Source organism: Nicotiana attenuata, chromosome 1 (genome assembly GCF_001879085.1).
Source record: "Nicotiana attenuata strain UT chromosome 1, NIATTr2, whole genome shotgun sequence".
In the NCBI taxonomy this organism is placed as follows: Eukaryota; Viridiplantae; Streptophyta; class Magnoliopsida; order Solanales; family Solanaceae; genus Nicotiana; species Nicotiana attenuata.
Genome location: NC_031989.1, coordinates 46,252,749 through 46,271,941, shown reverse-complemented (window position 1 = coordinate 46,271,941; position 19,193 = coordinate 46,252,749).

The following is a 19,193-nucleotide window of genomic DNA, read 5'->3' as shown; positions in this document are numbered from 1 at the left end:
TTGCGGCCCCGCACATGCAGCCCAAGCCACGCAGGTGCGGTTACACCAGAAGGCAGCTGCACTAACCTTTCTTCCAAGTCCCAAACCCAATCCGTTCTCCATCCAAATTCCAACCGAGGCCCTCGAGACCTCAAACAATTATACCAACACGTCCCAAAACACATTAGGAACTTAGTCGAGCCTTCAAATCACATCAAACAACACCGAAATAACGAATCGCAACTCAATTCACGCTTTATGAACTTTAGAACTTCAAACTTCTACATTCGATACCGAAACCTATCAAATCACGTCCGATTGTCCTCAAAGTTTGCACACAAGTCACATTCGACATTACAGACCTAGTCCAACTTCCGGAATCAGAATCCGACCCCGATATTAAAAATCCACTTCCGGTCTAACTTCTCAAAAACCTTCAAATTTCTAACTTTCACCAAATGACCTACGGACCTCTGAATCCTCTTTCGGACGCGCTCCCAATACCAGAATCACCATACGGATCTATTCCCAAACTTAGAATCCCAAACGGACATTGATTAATTTGAAATGCACTTCAACCCAAACTTATGAAATTCTTCCAAAATGCTAACTTCTACAATAGGCGCTGAAATGCTCCCAGGTCATCCAAAACCCAATCCGGACATACTCCCAAGTCCAAAATCATCATACGAACCTGTTGGAACCTTCAAATCTTGATTCCGAGGTTGTTTACTCAAAAATCACAACTTAGCCAATTCTTCCAACTTAAAGCTTTCGAAATGAGAATTCTCTTTCCAAATCGACTCCGAACTTCCCGAATTTCAATTCCGACTACACGTATGAGTCATAATACCTTAAGTGAAGCTGCTCCTGGCCTCAAACCGCTAGACGATGCGCTAGAGCTCAAAATGACCGGTCGGGTCGTTACACTGCATCTGCAGGTAGGATAACAATAGACACAGCAGCTGGCACTGGTGGTGGAGCGTCATGAACCACCTGTTCTTGCACTTGATCTGGCATAGCAGCTTGGGGTTGACCCATGTTCATAACTTCAGGCTGAGGAGAAGCATGTCTCCTAGTATGAGCTCTAGTCTGATGATCCCTAATTTGACCACCACCTCATGTAGTACCACGTCCAGCACTAAGTCCAGCAGATGAGGGTGTGCGTGTCCTAGCCATCTGTTAAAGAAACACTCCAAAGTCAAACTCAACTTATCTCAACGCACAATCAAGGAATGAAAGAAGGGAAAACATTCTAAATGCTTAGTAGCCTCAAGATCATAAGTATGGGAGCCTACATTCCCATGAGCAAGACTCTACTAAACACTACTCCATGAACCAGGACTTAAAGCCTAAGCTTTGATACCAACTTTGTCACGTCCCAAAGTACCCCCTAGAAGTGACCCAGCTAACATTACCTGCTAGAAAAACCAATTCTTGTACTCATAACCTTTTATATAAGCATTGAGAGAAACACGTACTAGTACAAACGCATCATTAAATATTACTAAATACGAAATATTTATCCAACTAAAACAATTTATTTATAAGTTCTAATAAGCACTCAAATAATAAATCTCTAACCCCAAATTCCATACTAAGACCATGGAGCATCTAATAGAGTAATAGAAGTTTAACTGATAGGCATGCAAACTCAAAAGAAATAATAGACATAGGATAGGTTGAGCCGAAACAGCGGCCTCCATGAATAACGCGGCTACTTACCTCAACAATGGAATCCACTCAACAAACTCATTAGCCACCAACCTCATCCTCAACAACAGTATATGCATGGGCATGCAGGTAAGGATTGAGTTATATGTAAATATAACCCAGTAAGATCCTCGACCCGCCACTTTGAATACCCCTGGAACAAGTGTTAGAAAATACAAACACACAACGAGCACAGAAATAATATGCCCAGAAATTCCTGTACCATATAATTATTCTATAAGGTTAAAATAACTATTCGATAACAACACTATATATCTCAGCACAATCTACACTACGGACTTGTCATAAACAGCAGTGCGGGAAATTAACCAAACACCCCAACGAGTCCATGGCAGCATACACAATCTAAATCTACCACGGTGGCATACACAATGCCCCAAATATATTACAGCATCGAAGAAACAATTTCTAACGCCATAGCACGAGGCTACGCCACATCACACTACACCAAACCACAAATCACTTATTAAATAAGTTTAGCTTTTTACAAAATAGTATATATTTGCGGCTGGTCAAAGATCACTGATTTTGTCAAGCACGCGCTCGTCCCAACACATGGACCAAACAGACAAAACATACTTTCAAAACGGATTTTGAAAAAGCAAGCATCAAAGCTTAAAGTCTCACTTACCTCGCTAACGGGAAATTCCAACCTTGCAATGTCTAGAACACCGATCAAACGGCCTACAATAGCCTCAATCTATTTAAAATATTGAATAACACGTCCTAATTAGTATAGGTGAATGATTTTCATAAACTTAGGAAAAGTCAAAATCAACATCAACCCCCAGTCCAATTACTAAAAATCTATACATAATTAATTATCAACGAAAATAGCCGAAATAGTTGCTTCTGAAATAATAACTCTACAGTGCACGCCCACACGCCCATCACCTAGCATGTGCATCACCTCAACACCAAACACATATCATGTATATTCAGGGGTTCATACCCTCAGCACCAAGTTTAGATGTATTACTTACCTCAAACAAACTGAATCCAATGCCGAGCAAGCCAAACAATACTATGGAACAGCATCACGCGTGTACCAACCTCCGAACGACTAAAAACTAGCCAAATGCAACTCAAATACATCAAATAGTGCCTAAGGAAACAATTCCAAATGATAAAGGTCGAATTTTTAATCAAAAACCCAAAGTCAACCAAAAAGTAAAACATGGTCCCGCACCTTGGAACCCAACAAAACTAAAAAAATCCAACAACTCATTCAATTATGATTCCAACCGTACTAGTTTCACTCAAATCCGACTCCGAATCGATATTCAAAACTCGAAAATTCACTCTATGAAACTTTAGATAAAATCCCCCCATTTCTCTCTTGAAATCATCAACCAAATGCCAAAAATGAAGATAGATTCATGAAATTTAATCAACAGTGAGTAGAGAACACTTACCCCAATTCACATGGTAAAAATTATTTCAAAAATCGTCTCAATCCGAGCTCCATAGCTCCGAATATGCTAAAATGTCTAAAACCTTCAAAATAGCATACTTTATACACTTTTCCAGGAGTACCCTTCGTGATCGCGGTCAAAAACCTCGCGATCACAATTACAAAATTTTTTAGGACAATTTTTACCCTACGCGATCGCGGCCATTTTCCCGTGATCGCGATGAACAAACTTCCATTTAACCCTTCCCAACTCTTCTTAGACAGCCCGTAGTGTATTAGCCATAACTTTTTGTATAAGACTCTGAATGCCCAACGATTTGATTTTATGAAAACTAGACACAAAGGTTTACAACTTTTATTTTTGGATCATCTCCAAATTCCTTATAGACTACAAGATATAAGCTTTCAAAGTTGGATCAGTGCAGCAAAATTTTCTTCTATGTGATCGCGAAAGGGCTTCCGCGATCGCGGTTCATAGGTCCATTTTTGTTATTTTACTCTTCGCGATCGCGATCAATTCTACGCGATTTCAATGTACACCCCTATAGCCAAAAATCAGCAACTAAAAATAGCCTAGCAATGGTCTGAAACTATCCCGAAACTCACCCGAGCCCCTCGGAACCCTGTCCGAACATACCAACAAGTCTCAAAATATAACACGGGCTTACTCGAGGCCTCAAATCACGCATAACAACATCAAAACCACGAATTGCACCTCAAATCAACCTTAATAAACTTTGAATCTTTCAACTTCTAAAACTCGTGCCGAACCTTATCAAATCAACCCGGAATGAACTCAAATTTTGCATAAAAGTTTCAAATGACAAATCGAACCCATCCCAACTCCCGGAACAACAATACGAACCCAATAACATCGAAGTCAACTCGAGGTCAAACTTATGAATATTCCAAACCTTCAAATTTCCAACTTTCGTCAATGAGTGCCGAAACCTTCTAGAAAAATCAAAATGCAAATCCAGGCATGCGCCCAAGTCCAAAATCACCATCAGGACCTAACGTAACCATCAAAACTTCGAATGAGGTCAAATACTAAAAAGTCAAACTTGGTCAAATCTTCCAATTTTAAAGCTTCAATCATGAAATTTATTTCTTCCAAATCAATTTGTAATAACCTGAAAACCAAAACTGACGATGCACTCAAGTTATAATACATCGTACGATACTGCTCAAGACCTCAGCTAGCTGAACGGAAAGCAAATGCTCAAAACGATCGGTCGGATCGTTACAACATGCCATCACCACTACACAATCATATGTCTTCCTCATTATTACCCACTCATCAGATAATCACTTTGTCTTTCAAATAAAGAGTAAAATATCAAGTTTCTTTCCTAGTATCTTTTCAGTTAATATATATTGCATCAACAATAGTTTTCATGGCATGATTTTAATCCACTAATAATTAGCTCATTATTACTATCAAGCATTATATAATCATTAGGTTTCATTATTTTAAATTGAAGACGACAAAACTTTGAAACTGTGTAATAGCAAAAATTAAAATCGGTATCGTGTATTCTTTTTCTAACATTTTACACATAAATCTATATTTAATTCAATTCCTTATTCTACATAATCATTACCATATGATTACTCTATGGCTAATCATAAAAATCATTACTCCAATTATTAGGCATTCTCTCCTAATTAAAGAAGCAGAAACGAATTGTAGCATACAAGAATTTTTCCATGTCAGTTTACTCGTTCTTTTAATCCAAACTTTTAACCTAACTCCACTAATTATTTAATCATTGTCAATTCATTGTGTCTTCCTCTAACCATTTCTATAATTATTATCATGATATAAATAATAACAAATATATACCAATTGAATCACAGTAGTAGGATATATGCTTATATGAATATATGTTTACCTGATTCTTTCTTCTCCACGAACAGTGGTAGCCGCCGCTAAACCTAAGGTCCCTTCTCAACGTATTTCACTTCTTTCTTTACTTATTTTTTATTTTTTTTAACTAAGACTTCAATTAATTTCATTTTTTCTCCCAACTACTAACTAGTGGGCTTGGATAACTAGCCACTTATTTAATATACTATCTTATATTATAATAAATTCTTTTTCCCTAATTTTTTTATATTTTACCCAATAACTATAAAAAATTAATTCTCTAGTGTAACGACCCGACCGGTCGTTTTGAGTGTATTAGCTCCGATCCCCTATTTAATGCCTCCCCTGTGTCATATTGTAGTTTCGAGACTTGCTGGGATGGTTTCGGGTGAGTTTTGGAGTGAAAAGGGACACATAGTCCCTAAATTGGATGTTTAAGTCGTAGGAGTTTACCGCAGTTTCACTTGTGTGAAGATGACTCCGGAATAGAGTTTTGTCAGTTTCAATAGCTCCGTAGGGTGATTTTGGTCTTAGGAGCGTGTCCGGATGTTGATTTGGAGGTCCGTAGGTCGTTTCGGCGTATATTAGCGAAAGTTGAAAGGTTGGAAGATTTTTTGAAAGTTTGACCGGGAGAGGAATTTTTGATATCGGGGTCAAATTTCGATTCCGGAAGTTGAAATAGGTCTGTAATATCATGTATGACTAGTGTGAAAAATTTGGTGTCAATCGGAGTTGTTTTGGTATAAATTGAGCGTTAGTTTCGGAATTCGGAAGTTCATAAGTTCTTAGGCTTGAATCGATGCGCGATTTGTGATTCTAGTGTTGTTTGATGTGATTTGACGCTTCGAGCATGTTCAAATAATGTATTAGGACTTGTTGGTATGTTTGGTTGAGGTCCTGGGGGCTTCGGGTGTGCTTCGGACCATGTTCGGCGCATTTCGGAACCTTGAAGAATTCCTGAAGCTGCTGCATTTTCTGATGTCTAGTTTCCTTCATCGCATTTGCAAAGGGTACCTGGGAGGCAGGAGAGATTTGTTCTTCGCTTTCGCGAATAAGGACATGCGTTCGCGAAGAAGACAGGCAGGCTAGGGGGACCTCACGCGTTGGTCTACGCATTCGCGAGTGAAACTTCGCGTTCGCGAAGCCTGGGATCTTTTGGTCATCGCATTCACGAGTGGGTCCTCGCGTTCGCGTAAGAGGAAAAATTGGGCAGTAACTTTTTGTGCTTCGTGAACGCGAGGCTATTTTCGCGTTCGCAAAGAAGGAATTAACTGGGCAGCAGACGTAAGTTCAAAATAGAGGATATATTTCATATTTCACCAAATTGGACTTAGAAAGCTCGATTTGAGGCGAAATTTCGAGGGATTTTTAGAGGAATTGCTGGGGTAAGAGTTCTTAACTCATTTTTGATTAAATTTCACTAATCTATCATTGATTTCATCATGTAATTAGGGATTTGGTGTGGAACAATTGGGAAACAACTAAGAGTAATCAAACACGACCGATACATGCGATCCATAACAAGAGAATCTCCCACAGGAGTAGACTCATAAATAGGGGAACTCAAAGAATCCCCAGATACGCCCAAATGCGGGGCAAAATAAGATGACAAATAAGAATAAGTGGAGCCTGGATCTAATAGAACCAATGCATCCCTATGACGGACCGGAACAATACCTGTAATGACAGAACCGGAAGCTACAGCCTCTGTACGAGCAAGAAAGGCATAGTATCTAGCCTGGCCTCCCCCTCTAGGGTGGCCTCTACCTCCCCGACCTCCACCTCGAGCTGGCTGAGCAGGTGGAGTGGCAGCTGGTGTCGTAATCATAGCCTGAGCACCCGGTGGAGCACGATGTGGATGAGAAGTCTGTGGAGGTGCACCCCTCCTAAGTCTGGGGCAATCCCTCACCATATGGCGACTGTCGCCACACTCAAAACAAGCTTTGGGAGGATGTGGCGGCTGTGAGTCGCTCCGGACAGGTGTGCTAGACTGACCGCTGATAGCACCCCATACAGGAGGCACACTAGATACTGGAGGTGCATAATAAGGCTCCTGAGGTCTGGGAGGAGCTGGAATGCTACTGGCGGCTGGAAAAGTTGAATGAATAGGGCGACTCACATAAACCCTACCATGACGAACTACAGCTGGGGCACGGGCACCAGAATAATGGCCCGACTCTCGAGACCTCTTAGCCTCTCTATCCTCCTTATCCCGAGCAAGCATGCCCTCCACTCTCCTAGTAATACTCACCACCTACTGATACGAGATATCCATCTCCAACTCCCGGGCCATGCTAATACTGATGCTGGGAATGAGTCCCTCAATAAATCGACGGACCCTCTCTCGAACTATAGAAACCAAGGTCGGTGCATGTCTAGCCAAGTCATTGAAACGGACTGCATACTCTGAAACAGTCATAGTACCCTGGCGCAACTGCTCAAGCTCCGCGCGCCATGCGTCCCTGAGGCTCTGAGGGACATACTCTCTCAAAAACATATCCGAGAACTGAGTCCATGTAAGGGAAGCTGCCTCAACCGAACTGTCTAACACATAAATACGCCACCACTAATAGGCTCCTCCTCGAAGCTGAAAAGCAGTGAAAGAAACCCCACTCGACTCCACTATGCCTATAATATGGAGGATACGGTGGCACTCCTCCAGAAATCCCTAAGCAACCTCTGACGCTAGACCACCTGAATGTAGGAGGGTCGTACTTCTTGTACCTATCGAGCCTACGCTGCTCCTCCTCTTAAACTGTTGCCCTACCCTCGGGCTGAGTTGGGGCTATAGGTGGTACCGATATAACCCCTGGAACCTGATCAACCTGAACTCGCTGCTCTAGGGTGTGGGCGGCGGGATTCTGTGCTCCTCCCCCGGCCTAAGATATGGCTAGAGCAAGGGGAATCAACCCTGCCTGAGCTAGAATACCAAACATGCTCAGGAACTGTGCAAGGGTCTCCTAAAGAGCTGGTGTAGTAGTAGTATGCAAGCTACTGGTGGCTCCTCTTTAGCAGCTCACTCGGGTGCTCTGGATGCACCACGTAGGCATCCTCGGCCTCTACCCCGGCCCCGGCCCCGACCTCGAGCGGCTCTAGTAGGGGGCGCAGGTACCTGGTCATCTCTGGCTGCACATGTCCTCAATATCTATGAGAGAATAGAAGACAGAAGTTTAGAGTTTCGAAGTCAATAATCTCGCATGACAAGGAATCAAATGAAGTTGAATTTTCCTAACAGTTCCATAGCCTCCCGAAGATAAGTACAGACGTCTCCGTATCAATCCGCGAGACTCAAATAAACTGGCTTGTGACTCACGACTCCTATGAACCCAGAGCTCTAATACCAACTTTTCACAACCCAATTTCTTCCTCCGTGAGTTGTCATGTTGGCACCTAGTCTCTACGACTAGGTAAGCCTAGCACTTTGCAGAAATGAAACAAAAGCATGAACTTTAACTACTAATAGTAACAAATATTTAATGAGCAATTGAATGTCGCTCGGCATATACAATTATCACCTCTGAAATGTGCCAAACAAATTCCCAAAACTAGGAATACTGTAAGTCACAAGCTACTGAGAAGTCTTAACTGTTCTATACATCATTTCTACAGAAAGAAGGAAAAATGAACATAGGAGGGGATAGAGAGGGACTTTGAGGATCTGCAGGTGCGGGCAGATGTACCTAGAAGTCTCCAATAAGCAGCAGCGACTGCAACTAGTGATGAGGCTGGTAAGATGAACCTGGATCAGCACACGAAAAACATGTGCAGGAAAGGGCGTGTACACCACAACGGTACCCAGTAAGTGCCAAGCCTAACATCGGTCGAGTAGTGACGAGATCAGGTCAGGGACGTACTGGTATAAATATAATGAAAAGAGACAGAACGAGGTAACACGGTCAAAATAAATACGGAAATCTAATAGGAATGAAATTATAGAAAGACAACAGCTCAGAATAAAGAGATAACAACAGGGGATCTCCCGAGATACCGTCTCGTAGTCCCAAACGTAAATGTGCAGGGGGATCTCTCGAAATACCGTTCCGCAGTCCCAAAGTAAATATGCAGAACAGGGGGATCTCCCGAAATACTGTTCGGTAGTCCCAAAGTAAATATGCAGTACAGGGGGATCTCCCGGAATACCGTTCCGTAGTCCCAAAGTAAATATGCAGCTCAACTAATAGAAATAATAGTTACAGCAAGAAAACCTACAGTTTAGACTAAGTTCAAGTCAAAGAAAGAAGGAAATTTCACTAAACATGTTGCACAGAGTTCAAATAGGCAATTAAAACACGTACGCATGCCATTCTAACAAAACAGGATAGTTACATATGCTAGTGTAGTACAAATAAGGAGAAATGGGCTAATAACTTAGTGAAAAATGGGGTTTTACAACAAATAGCCCGTGTACGTACTCGTCACCTCACGTACACGGCACTCACATATCAAAAAATACCAAATCCTAAGGGGAGTTCCCCCACACAAGGTTAGGCAAGCCACTTACCTAGAACAAAGCTCAATTCAACCTGTCACAATGCTCTTTCCACGAAAATCCGACTCCGAATGGTCCCAAATCTAGCCAAAATCAAGTACACAACATGAATACAACTACAAGGAACTAATCTAGCTACTGAAATCAAGCTAAAACAAGAAATTGAAAAAATGCCCAAAAAGCCTCCCCGGACCCACGTCTCGGAATCGGGTAAAAGTTATCAAATATGAACACCCATTCACTCATGAGTTCACTCATACCAAAATTATCCAAATTCAATGTCTAAATCCCACTCAAAAGTCAGAAATTCGGTTGGGGAACTTTTCCCCCATTTTCCAAACTTTCTCATTCAAATTCCTTAATTAAATGAAGAAAACAACAGTAGATTAATGAAATATAACCACAATCGAGTAAGGAATCGTTACCCAAAGCTCTCTCTGAAAATCCCTCAAAGAATCACCAATTTCCGAGCTCCCAAGTCCAAAAATGGAGAAATGAATCAAACCCTCAATTTTCCCTTTTCTGCCAGTTAAACCGCACCTGCGGTCAATTACACGCTTCTGCGGTACCGCATTTGCGGTTAAAACTCCGCACCTGTAGAAATAACTTACTCCAGATTCCTCCGCTTCTTCGACCACTGACCGCATCTGCGCATGTCGCAGGTGCAGCAATTACATCACACCTGCGGACCCAAACTCGCACTTGCGCCCTACTCTCCGCTTCTGCGACCATCGCAGGTGCGGGAATATCTTCGCACCTGCAGACTTTGCTCCGCTCACCTTAAGTCACTTTCGCGGGCTCGCACCTACAGTGTCCACTCCGCAGGTGCAATTACACCAGCACTAGAAATTCTCAGCAATTGCATAAGTCCAAATTTCAACCTGTTGAGCATCTAAAACACACCCGAGGCCCCCGGGACCTCAACCAAACATACCAACCAATCCTAAAACACCATACAAACTTAGTCAAGCCCTCAAATCACATCAAACAACGCTAAATTCACGAATCACCCTCCAATTCATACTTAAAGAACTTGAAACTTCCAATTCCTACAACCGATGTCGAAACCTATCAACCCACGTCCGAATGAGCTCAAATTTTGCACACAAGTCATATTCAACATCATGGACCTACTCCAACTTCCGGAATCGGAATCCGACCTTGATATCAAAAATTCCACTACCGGTCCAAAACTCCAAAAATTTGACTTTCGCCATTTCAAGCCTAAATGAGCTACGGACCTCCAAAACACAATTCAGACACGCCCCTAAGCCCAAAATCACTCAACGAAGCTGATAAAATCGACGGAACTCCATTCCGGAGTCATCTTCACAAAGTTCTGACTACGATCCAAATCCTAAGGCTTAAACCTCCATTTAGGGACTAAGTGTCCCAAAACACTCTGAAACCCAACACGAAACCTCCCGGCAAGTCACAACAACAGAAATAGATATAGGGAAAGCAGTTAATAGGGGATCGGGTTTTTAACTCTCAAAACGATCGGCCGGGTCATTACAAATTCCTCTTATTTACTTAATTGGTGTTCTTTTAAAACCCTCTATTAAGATGTCTAATTGTCACTAATTAATCAATGTTTATATACTTATATAGAGACTGGACCAACTAAAATCCCAGATATATATATATTGTTGTATGAACAAGCTAAATGATTATTTATAACAATTACATAATTATTATATAAATATATTTTATATACTTCTACTACAATGGATGAAGATGAAGGCCTTGATAGTTTTATATTGGTTCTACATTTCCTTTCACTCAAACCAGTAGCAGGAACATTGATGAACTTCAATTCTACTTGCAAAAGCAAACAGAGCCTCGCACAAAGGAATTTTCACGTTGGCATGGTGGCATGAGAATGAAAAGTAATTTTCTGTTCTATATGCTATGGCTCGGGACGTGCTAAATGTGCCAATTTCAACTGTTGTATCAGAGAGTGCATTTAGTCAAGAAGGACAACAACTAGGAGACACCCGTCACTCATTGGAAAGCAATGCTTTGAAAGTTTTAGTATGTTTCAGAGATTGGATTAGATCGGAACGAAGAAATCAAGGGTGTGAATATATTGATAAACCAGAAGATGAGGAACTTGGAGCTATATCAACACATGGTAACCCAACTGAATTTAACACTCCGGAAGATGGCTAAGAGTTCATATTGATTATGAAAAACTTAGGCAATGCAAAACCTTTGAAGTTCTTGATTTATATTTAATAATTCATCATTGAATTTACTCTTATTTCTTTAATTTAGTTGTTGTAAAATGTAAACTTTAATTTGCAAGTTTGAATCAAAAAGAGAACTTGCAAATTAAAGTTAAATTTTTTTCATCTTCATTATATTATCTTAACTCAAATATTCAAATATAAGGCTTTTAAAGCCTTATAAGTTCTTTTTTAAAATTCCAAATATAAGGGCTATAAAGCCTTTGAAATTTTTTCAAACACTCTTTTTATAAGATTATTTTTATGTTTTACATTTTTACTTTATCTTAATATAAATTACGATAGTTATACAAAATACACACACACAAAAAAATTGGCCCGGCCCCTAGGCCCGGAACCATTCCGATTCGAATTTTCACCGGCGAGGCACGAAACCGATAAAATCAATCTTTTGAAACCAGTAATCGGACCGATACGGAGACCAGCTGGTCTACTTTTTCACTAGCCCGGATCGGCCCGGCCCATTGACACCCATAGATCATACTTCCCTCTCGTTTCTTTATCGGGAAATCGAGGGTAACATTATCCTCGATTTTACCCGTACATAAATAGTCCCCTTACTTTTCAGAGAGCAGATTCATCGAAATGACGAGAAGTGATTAATTGACCCCGGTTCTTTCCTTCGCACAATATAATCTGGTCGACGAGTTAGTGAAACGTCTGATCAGTCGTGTCGTTCTGACTTCAGACATGTGTCAACCGCCTGTTGACCATCCTCGAATGCGAAACGTCACGCATTAGTTGCCTTCTTCTTATAAAAGCTCCGATTCCTTTTTCACTTTTTTACTTTCCAATTTCAAACGTTCTTAAGTTACCCCCGAACTTTTTTCTTGCTCTTAATCCCTTCAAACCTTCATACATTGTTCTTCATATCTTCATTTCTTCATTATCTTCATATTTCATCTTTTAATCTTCAAGTTTGACCTTCAAATCTTCATTCTCATCTTCAAACCTTCATATCCGCGTCTTCCAACCTTCATGTTCCCATATAGCAATGGGAAAACTTCAAAATTTGTGCCCCAAACTACCGCCCTTTCAACTTCTAACCCGGCCACAGATGTCGAAGTGGTCCTATTGGAAGCAACCTCGGAACCTCCTCTAAATAATTCTATCCCAAGAGGCTACTCTATAGATAACGACTTTGAGGTCCAAAAAGCCTCCAAGCAAAGGGATTGAGGTGAGGAGGTGTGGAGGTACATATGCTCCATCAACGAGGACACGCTCCTGACGGTTTGGGAGGACTGCAAGTGGAAGGGCAAGGAAGTGGTCGTCCTTGGCCCTGATGAGCATTACCACGCATGTGGAGGGGTACTTAAGTATTTATATGTACCCCTTCACGCTTGTCTCGATGGATACAATAGTCCTCGACTTCTACAAAAGGTACGAGATCTGCCTAGAGAAGATTCACCCATCTTTTTGAGGATCGAGATCCTCCTCTGTCACTTTGTTAATAACATAGAGGAGCCCCAGTTTGCCATCGACCATCTGTTTCGCCTCTACAGTCACCGAATCTTCCGAGGAGGATTAATCAAGCACGTCCTACAAGCAAAGAAAGCTCCATTCTCCAGCATCGATGAAGACAGGGATCGAGGCTGGCATAGGAGATTCGTTCGGGTGAAGACCTAGGATCTCATTCTCCCTGAGTTCATGTTGTTCCCTGAGAAGTGGAATCTAACGCGTAAGTTCCTCTCCTATTGAGTAGTTAAAATACTTTTTTGGTTTTATTCTTCTTTCTCGTTGCCTGATTCTCCTGTTGTGCAGTGGTTGCCCGAGTCCCCAACATAGTCCCACGTTTCAAAGAGTGGGACGAGGGGATTTGCAAGCAACTATCATACTCCAAGCGCGAATGGCGCAAACTCTCGAAGGGCAAGTGGGAGGCCCGTTCCCATGGTGAGTGTCCTTCTTCCCGTGATTGAATTTCCTTTTTTATTCTACTGTCATTTTGACTAAGTCCCTTTCTTCCTTCCACAGGTTTGCCTATGACCACTGAGTTTTGGGTTGTGGGTGGGAAAGCCTGCCACTGAGGCCGCTGTGAAGAAGGAGAAAAAGAGAAGAACGAGGGGGTCTTCTGGCTCCCCGGATGCGGACGCCGAGGCCAAGAAAAAAAGGGTTGCGGTTAGGGTCCAAAAGAGCAATAAAAAAAGTACTTGGGTTAGGGTACTAAACCCTGAATCCCTTTGCTAGCTTAGGGACTACCCTGAAGATGACGACTTAGAGTACGTCGCCCATGAGCTGGCCATTGTTGTAGAAGAGCGGGCGGCACCAGAGGGAAACAACCGGGAGGCCGAACCCTCTTCAGCTCGGGAGACCGAGGGAAAGCCTGTGGCTACGGCCTCTCGAGAAGCTACTATGGCTACGAGAGAAGTCGCCGATGTCATTTTCATCCCGGAGTCACTATTTGACGAGGCCCATGCCATTAAAGAAAATCCAACCGAAGGCATAGATATCGGTGCGCTGGAGGACTACTCCGGGTTTGGCCACCTGGAGATCCCGTAAAAGGACATGTTGTTAGAGTCAGGTGGGCCGAGCTCGAGCCCAAAGGTGGTAAAGCAGTTCCCTGCCCCGAGCGTGGATCTCGAACGTAAGAGAAAAGTCATATTTATGATCCCTACGGATACCACGGTGTTGTACGGGCTTGGTGTAGCTAGCTATCTTCGCTGATTGATGACTAAAGAGGACCAAGTAAAGATGAATGAAGTGGATGCGCCGGGCCTTTCAATAGAGGCACAACAAGCGTTGAACAAGGTATGCTTCCCTTTCCTTAGATCCCTTAAAGGGCTTATTTAGACTTAGCATATTTTAATGATTTCATCACTTTTGTTCCTCAGGACTCGGTGCTTCATCATGAGAGCTTCCACCGGTCTCTAATAGAGGTGGGTCATCTCGAGTTCGAACTCAAGGAGCAGGTTCGGCAGAGGGACATGTAAAAATCTCTTAACGAGCAAAAAGATAAGGCCCTTAAGGATCTCCCTGTCCTCCAACCTAAACAAGAAAAGGCTCAAAAAGAGGCCTCATCAGTCAAACGAGAGCAAGTCGTTCTGGTCGAAAAGGTAAGGGTGTTTGAAATTAATAACGAGATGCCAAGCGCAATTGCTAATGCCATAACCTAGCAGGTCCAAGAGGAGATCGACCTGATCGACCAGCTCAGGGCCAAAATGAACGAGGTCAAGGCCTCGGCCGAGGGGTTGAGGAGAAAAATGGATCTCCTGGCCTCGGAAAAGGAGGCCACCAAAGAGGAGTTGGCATTGGCCAAGGACCAGCTCCGAGCACATGTGGTCTCGACTGAATGATGAGCTCCGAGCACAGCTCAACTCGGCCTTTCAGAACGGGATTCCCTCGGCTGGGAGTACACCACACTGAAGACCAAGTTGGAGGCAGCTTTGAACGAGTCCTGCGAGGTCCAGGATATGCTGTCCCAATAATAAAACGATAGGTGGACGAGGCCCATATAATAATAAAGGTCGAGTATGTAAAGTGGCTATCCCGAAGGGAGACCCTCGAGGAGATTCGTGCCCGGGGGTTCGATCTATTGGCCGAGAGCTAAGAGGCAAAGAGACTCGAGGTCGAGGCCAAAGAGATATACGAGCCTGAGGGTTCAGGCAGTGAATCGGGCTCCAGCGAAGACTATTCAGGAAATGCCTTAATTTTTTTGTTTACTTTTGTACATTTTTTTTATTTTGGGGCCGATCTACAGTGCCTCTGTAAATACCTTTTGATATATAACATTTTCCCTTTGTTGATGAGCGGCTTCCTGTTGTCGCAAGTGATCTCAGCTGGTATCCCGAACTGGCATATTATATGATCCCAGATGAAGTCAATGAAATCTTTTTCTCAAACCTTCTTGAACGTCTGTGCCTCGACCTATTTGAAGAAGTAATCTGTCATGAGTAATATATATTGGGCTGTACCGGGTGCCGATGGCAAGGGACCGACGATGTCCATCCCCCATATCTGCTTCATGTTGTATTTCCTCCATATGTCGAAAGTTTCCTGGAAATGCTTCAAACTGTCCTCTGTTCGCAGGGACTTAACTAGCATATCGTCAATATTGATTTCCCTATTTGTTCTTTCAACATCTTGTTAACTAGGCATTGATACGTGACACCGGCATTTTTTAGCCTAAACAGCATTACCTTATAATATTAGGTGCCGAATTTAATTATGAAAGAAGTCTTTTCTTGGTTGCCCGGGTCCATTTGAATTTGGTTGTACCTGGAATAGGCGTCGAGAAAACTCAGTATCTCGTGTCTGGCTGTTGCATCGATCATTCGCTCGATGTTAGGAAAAGGAAATAAATCCTTTGGACATGCCCTTTTCAGGTCCTTATAACCCACACACATTCTAAGTTTGTTTCTCTTTTTAGGTACGACTACTACATTAGCTAACCAATCCAGGTATTCATCTTCCTAGATGGAACCTATTTTCAGAAGTTTAGATGCCTCGCCTTTGATGAATGCGTGTTTGATTTCGGATTGCGGTCTCTTCTCGTGTTTGATCAAGTGGAATTTCAGATCCAAGCTCAATTCGTGAGTTGTCATCTCTAGTGGGATCCCTGACATATCTAACAGAGACCAGGAAAAACAATCGACATTAGCTTTAAGGAAATCAATAAGCTTTTTCCTAAGCTCGGGAGTTAACCCCGTGCCCAGGTATACCTTTCGATTTGGTAGGTACACGATCAGTATGACCTACTCCATTTCCTCGATTGTTGATTTAGCGGCATCGGTGTCATCAGGTGCTATAAAGGATCTCGGGACACTATAATCATCCTCCTCGTTTGTTGTGTGCTCCTCCTGTTTTTCCAGCCCGGTCGAAGCTGGGATCGTTGATTGCTATTTGGTTTCCTTCTCTTCGACCAGTCCCCTATTTTTTGATGTCGAGACCGCGGGCTCTGGGATTACTTCATCGACAGCGAACATCTCCTTTGCCGCCGGTTGTTCCTCATAGACCGTTTTGATTCCTCCCGGAGTGGGAAATTTCAACTATTGATGTAGGGTTGAAGGCATCACCATCCTAATGTGAACCCATTGCCTTCCAAACAAGGCGTTGTACCCCATATCCCCCTCGATCACGTAGAATTTTATTTCCTGGGTGGTCCCGACAGTGTTTACTGGTAGGGTTATTTCACCTTACGTCATCTCGCATGCCATGTTGAATCCGTTCAATACTCGGACTGTCGGTACGATTTGGACCAATACTCGAGATTTATTGATAAGTACACATATTACTAGTGCATCATTGTGAGGTTGGATGATTCCCTCTACATCCTCGTCGCTGAACGAGATGGACCCCTCCGAGACGTAATCCCGGGTGCGCTTTCCATTGTGATAGAAACTTTGGTGCATTTTATCATTGGTCTTTGGGGGGAATCCACACCCCCAATGAACATGTTGATCACGTTTTGAGGCTCTTCTTGTTCAATCTGTTTGTTGGCATCCCTGTTTTTGAATGATTTTTAGCCCATCCACTTAGGAATTCCCGAAGGTGCCCATTGTTGAATAGTCGAGCCACTTCCTCTCTTAGCTTTCGACTATCTTTATCATGTGACCATGAGTACCATGGTACTTGTACACCAAGATGTGATCCCTCTGTGCGGGATCGAACTGAAGTGGCCTAGGCCATTTGGTCTCCTTGATGCAGCCAATAGCCGACACTATACTTGCAGCGTCCACGTAGAAGTTATATTCTGATAGTATTGGGGCTTCCCTGCCCCCATGTGATTTGCCGAAACCATTTTTATTCATCAGACCCCGGGTGCTCGGTCCTTGATCGCTTCTCCTATGGTTCCTGGTTGGGTGGTGACCGGACCCGTTTCGTCTCCTATTTGAGCTGTACGGCTGATAGCGATCTCGAATCGGCCTTGGCTCCTGGTCCATAACTCGTTTAGATCCGTCCTTTGCTCTATTGGGGTAAACAAACCCCCGAAGGGGCCCCCAGCTAGTCGTCCTCGACTCAAATCTTTGACTGATACCTGTTATGGACATCGGCCCAAGTAACCGCTGGGTACTCTACTAAGTTTTACTTTAATTGTTGAGAAATGATGGAACGTCAGGGGTTGAGCCCTTAAGTGAACGCCTGAACGGCCCAATCATCTACGACCGGGGGGAGATCTATTCGCTCCATCTGGAACCTTGACACGGCTTTCCTAAGTATCTCGTTGTCTCTGCTTAACTTCGAAGAGGTCCGATTTACTCGTCTCGACCTTGATGGCGCCAACAAGGGCCTTAACGAAGGCATCTACAAGCATCGCAAATGAATCAATGGAATTTGGAGGCAAGTTATGGTACCATATCATCGCTTTTTTGGAAAAGTTTTCCCCAAATTTCTTCAATAAAACCGACTCGATCTCGTCGTCTTCTAGGTCATTGCCTTTTATTGTGTTACATGCTCATTTGGATCTGTGGTCCTGTTATATTTGGAAATGTCGGGCATTCGAAATCTCTTCGGAAATGACTTCGGGGCTGCACTCAGGGGGAAAGGCTTCTGAATGAATTTTTTGGAATCTGGCCCTTTCAATATTGGAGGTGCTCCCGGGATCTGGTCGACCCTTGAATTGTAAGTTTCTACCTTCTTGTCATTTGCCTCTATCTTTTTCTCACCAGACTCCACCCTCTTCGTTAGTGCTTCGAGCATTTTTATCACCTTGAAAGTTTCCCCGGGTGCGAACCATTCCGATTCCACGTCAATTTGTTCATCCCTTCGAGCGTTTTCTCAAACCCGCTGGGGCTCGGTCTTATTTTGGGCGTGACTTTGGGTATGTGTTGTGCTATTGCCGCTTGCTAAGCTTGTAACATTTCAAAAATCAATTGCAAGCTAACCCCATCACCTTCCTCTTCAAGTGCTTCTCGAGCCGATGGCTAGGACGCCCCACAAATGCTATTTTCGAGGTCAGTTGGCAGGTTGATGTTGAAGGCAACCTGTGAGTTAGTGTCGATCGGGTCAGCTATTGGGACACCATTGGGATCAACAGGGGGTACAACATTGTTGGGTACCACGTTATTGTTTTCACTGTGGTGGCCTGGCTCGGCGTCAACATTCAAGTGAGCACATTCAGAATTTGACATTTTTAGATTAACCTGAAATCAAATTTCAAAGAGCAAGTGTAAAGTAGGGTATGTTATGGAGATTTGTATTAAATCACCACTATTATCCTTAGCTCCACAGTGGGCGCCAAACTGTTTACCTTAAAATGAGTAAGAATTAAATTTGTACGCGGTTAAAGGATACATGATTTAATTTAATACGAATGATCTATAAACGGAAAATAACTAAGTAAAGTAAAACAAAACGATCAAACCAAATGCGATGAACAAGTAAGCATGGCTTTTAGATGAACACAGAAAATTGACCTCGGTAGAGCCCTCGAGACGAGCTCGGTTGCAACCAAATAAATAAGCAGCTGAAGAACACTATGAACAGTAGCTGGAGAACAAAAATAAATTTTTATTGCTTTGATAT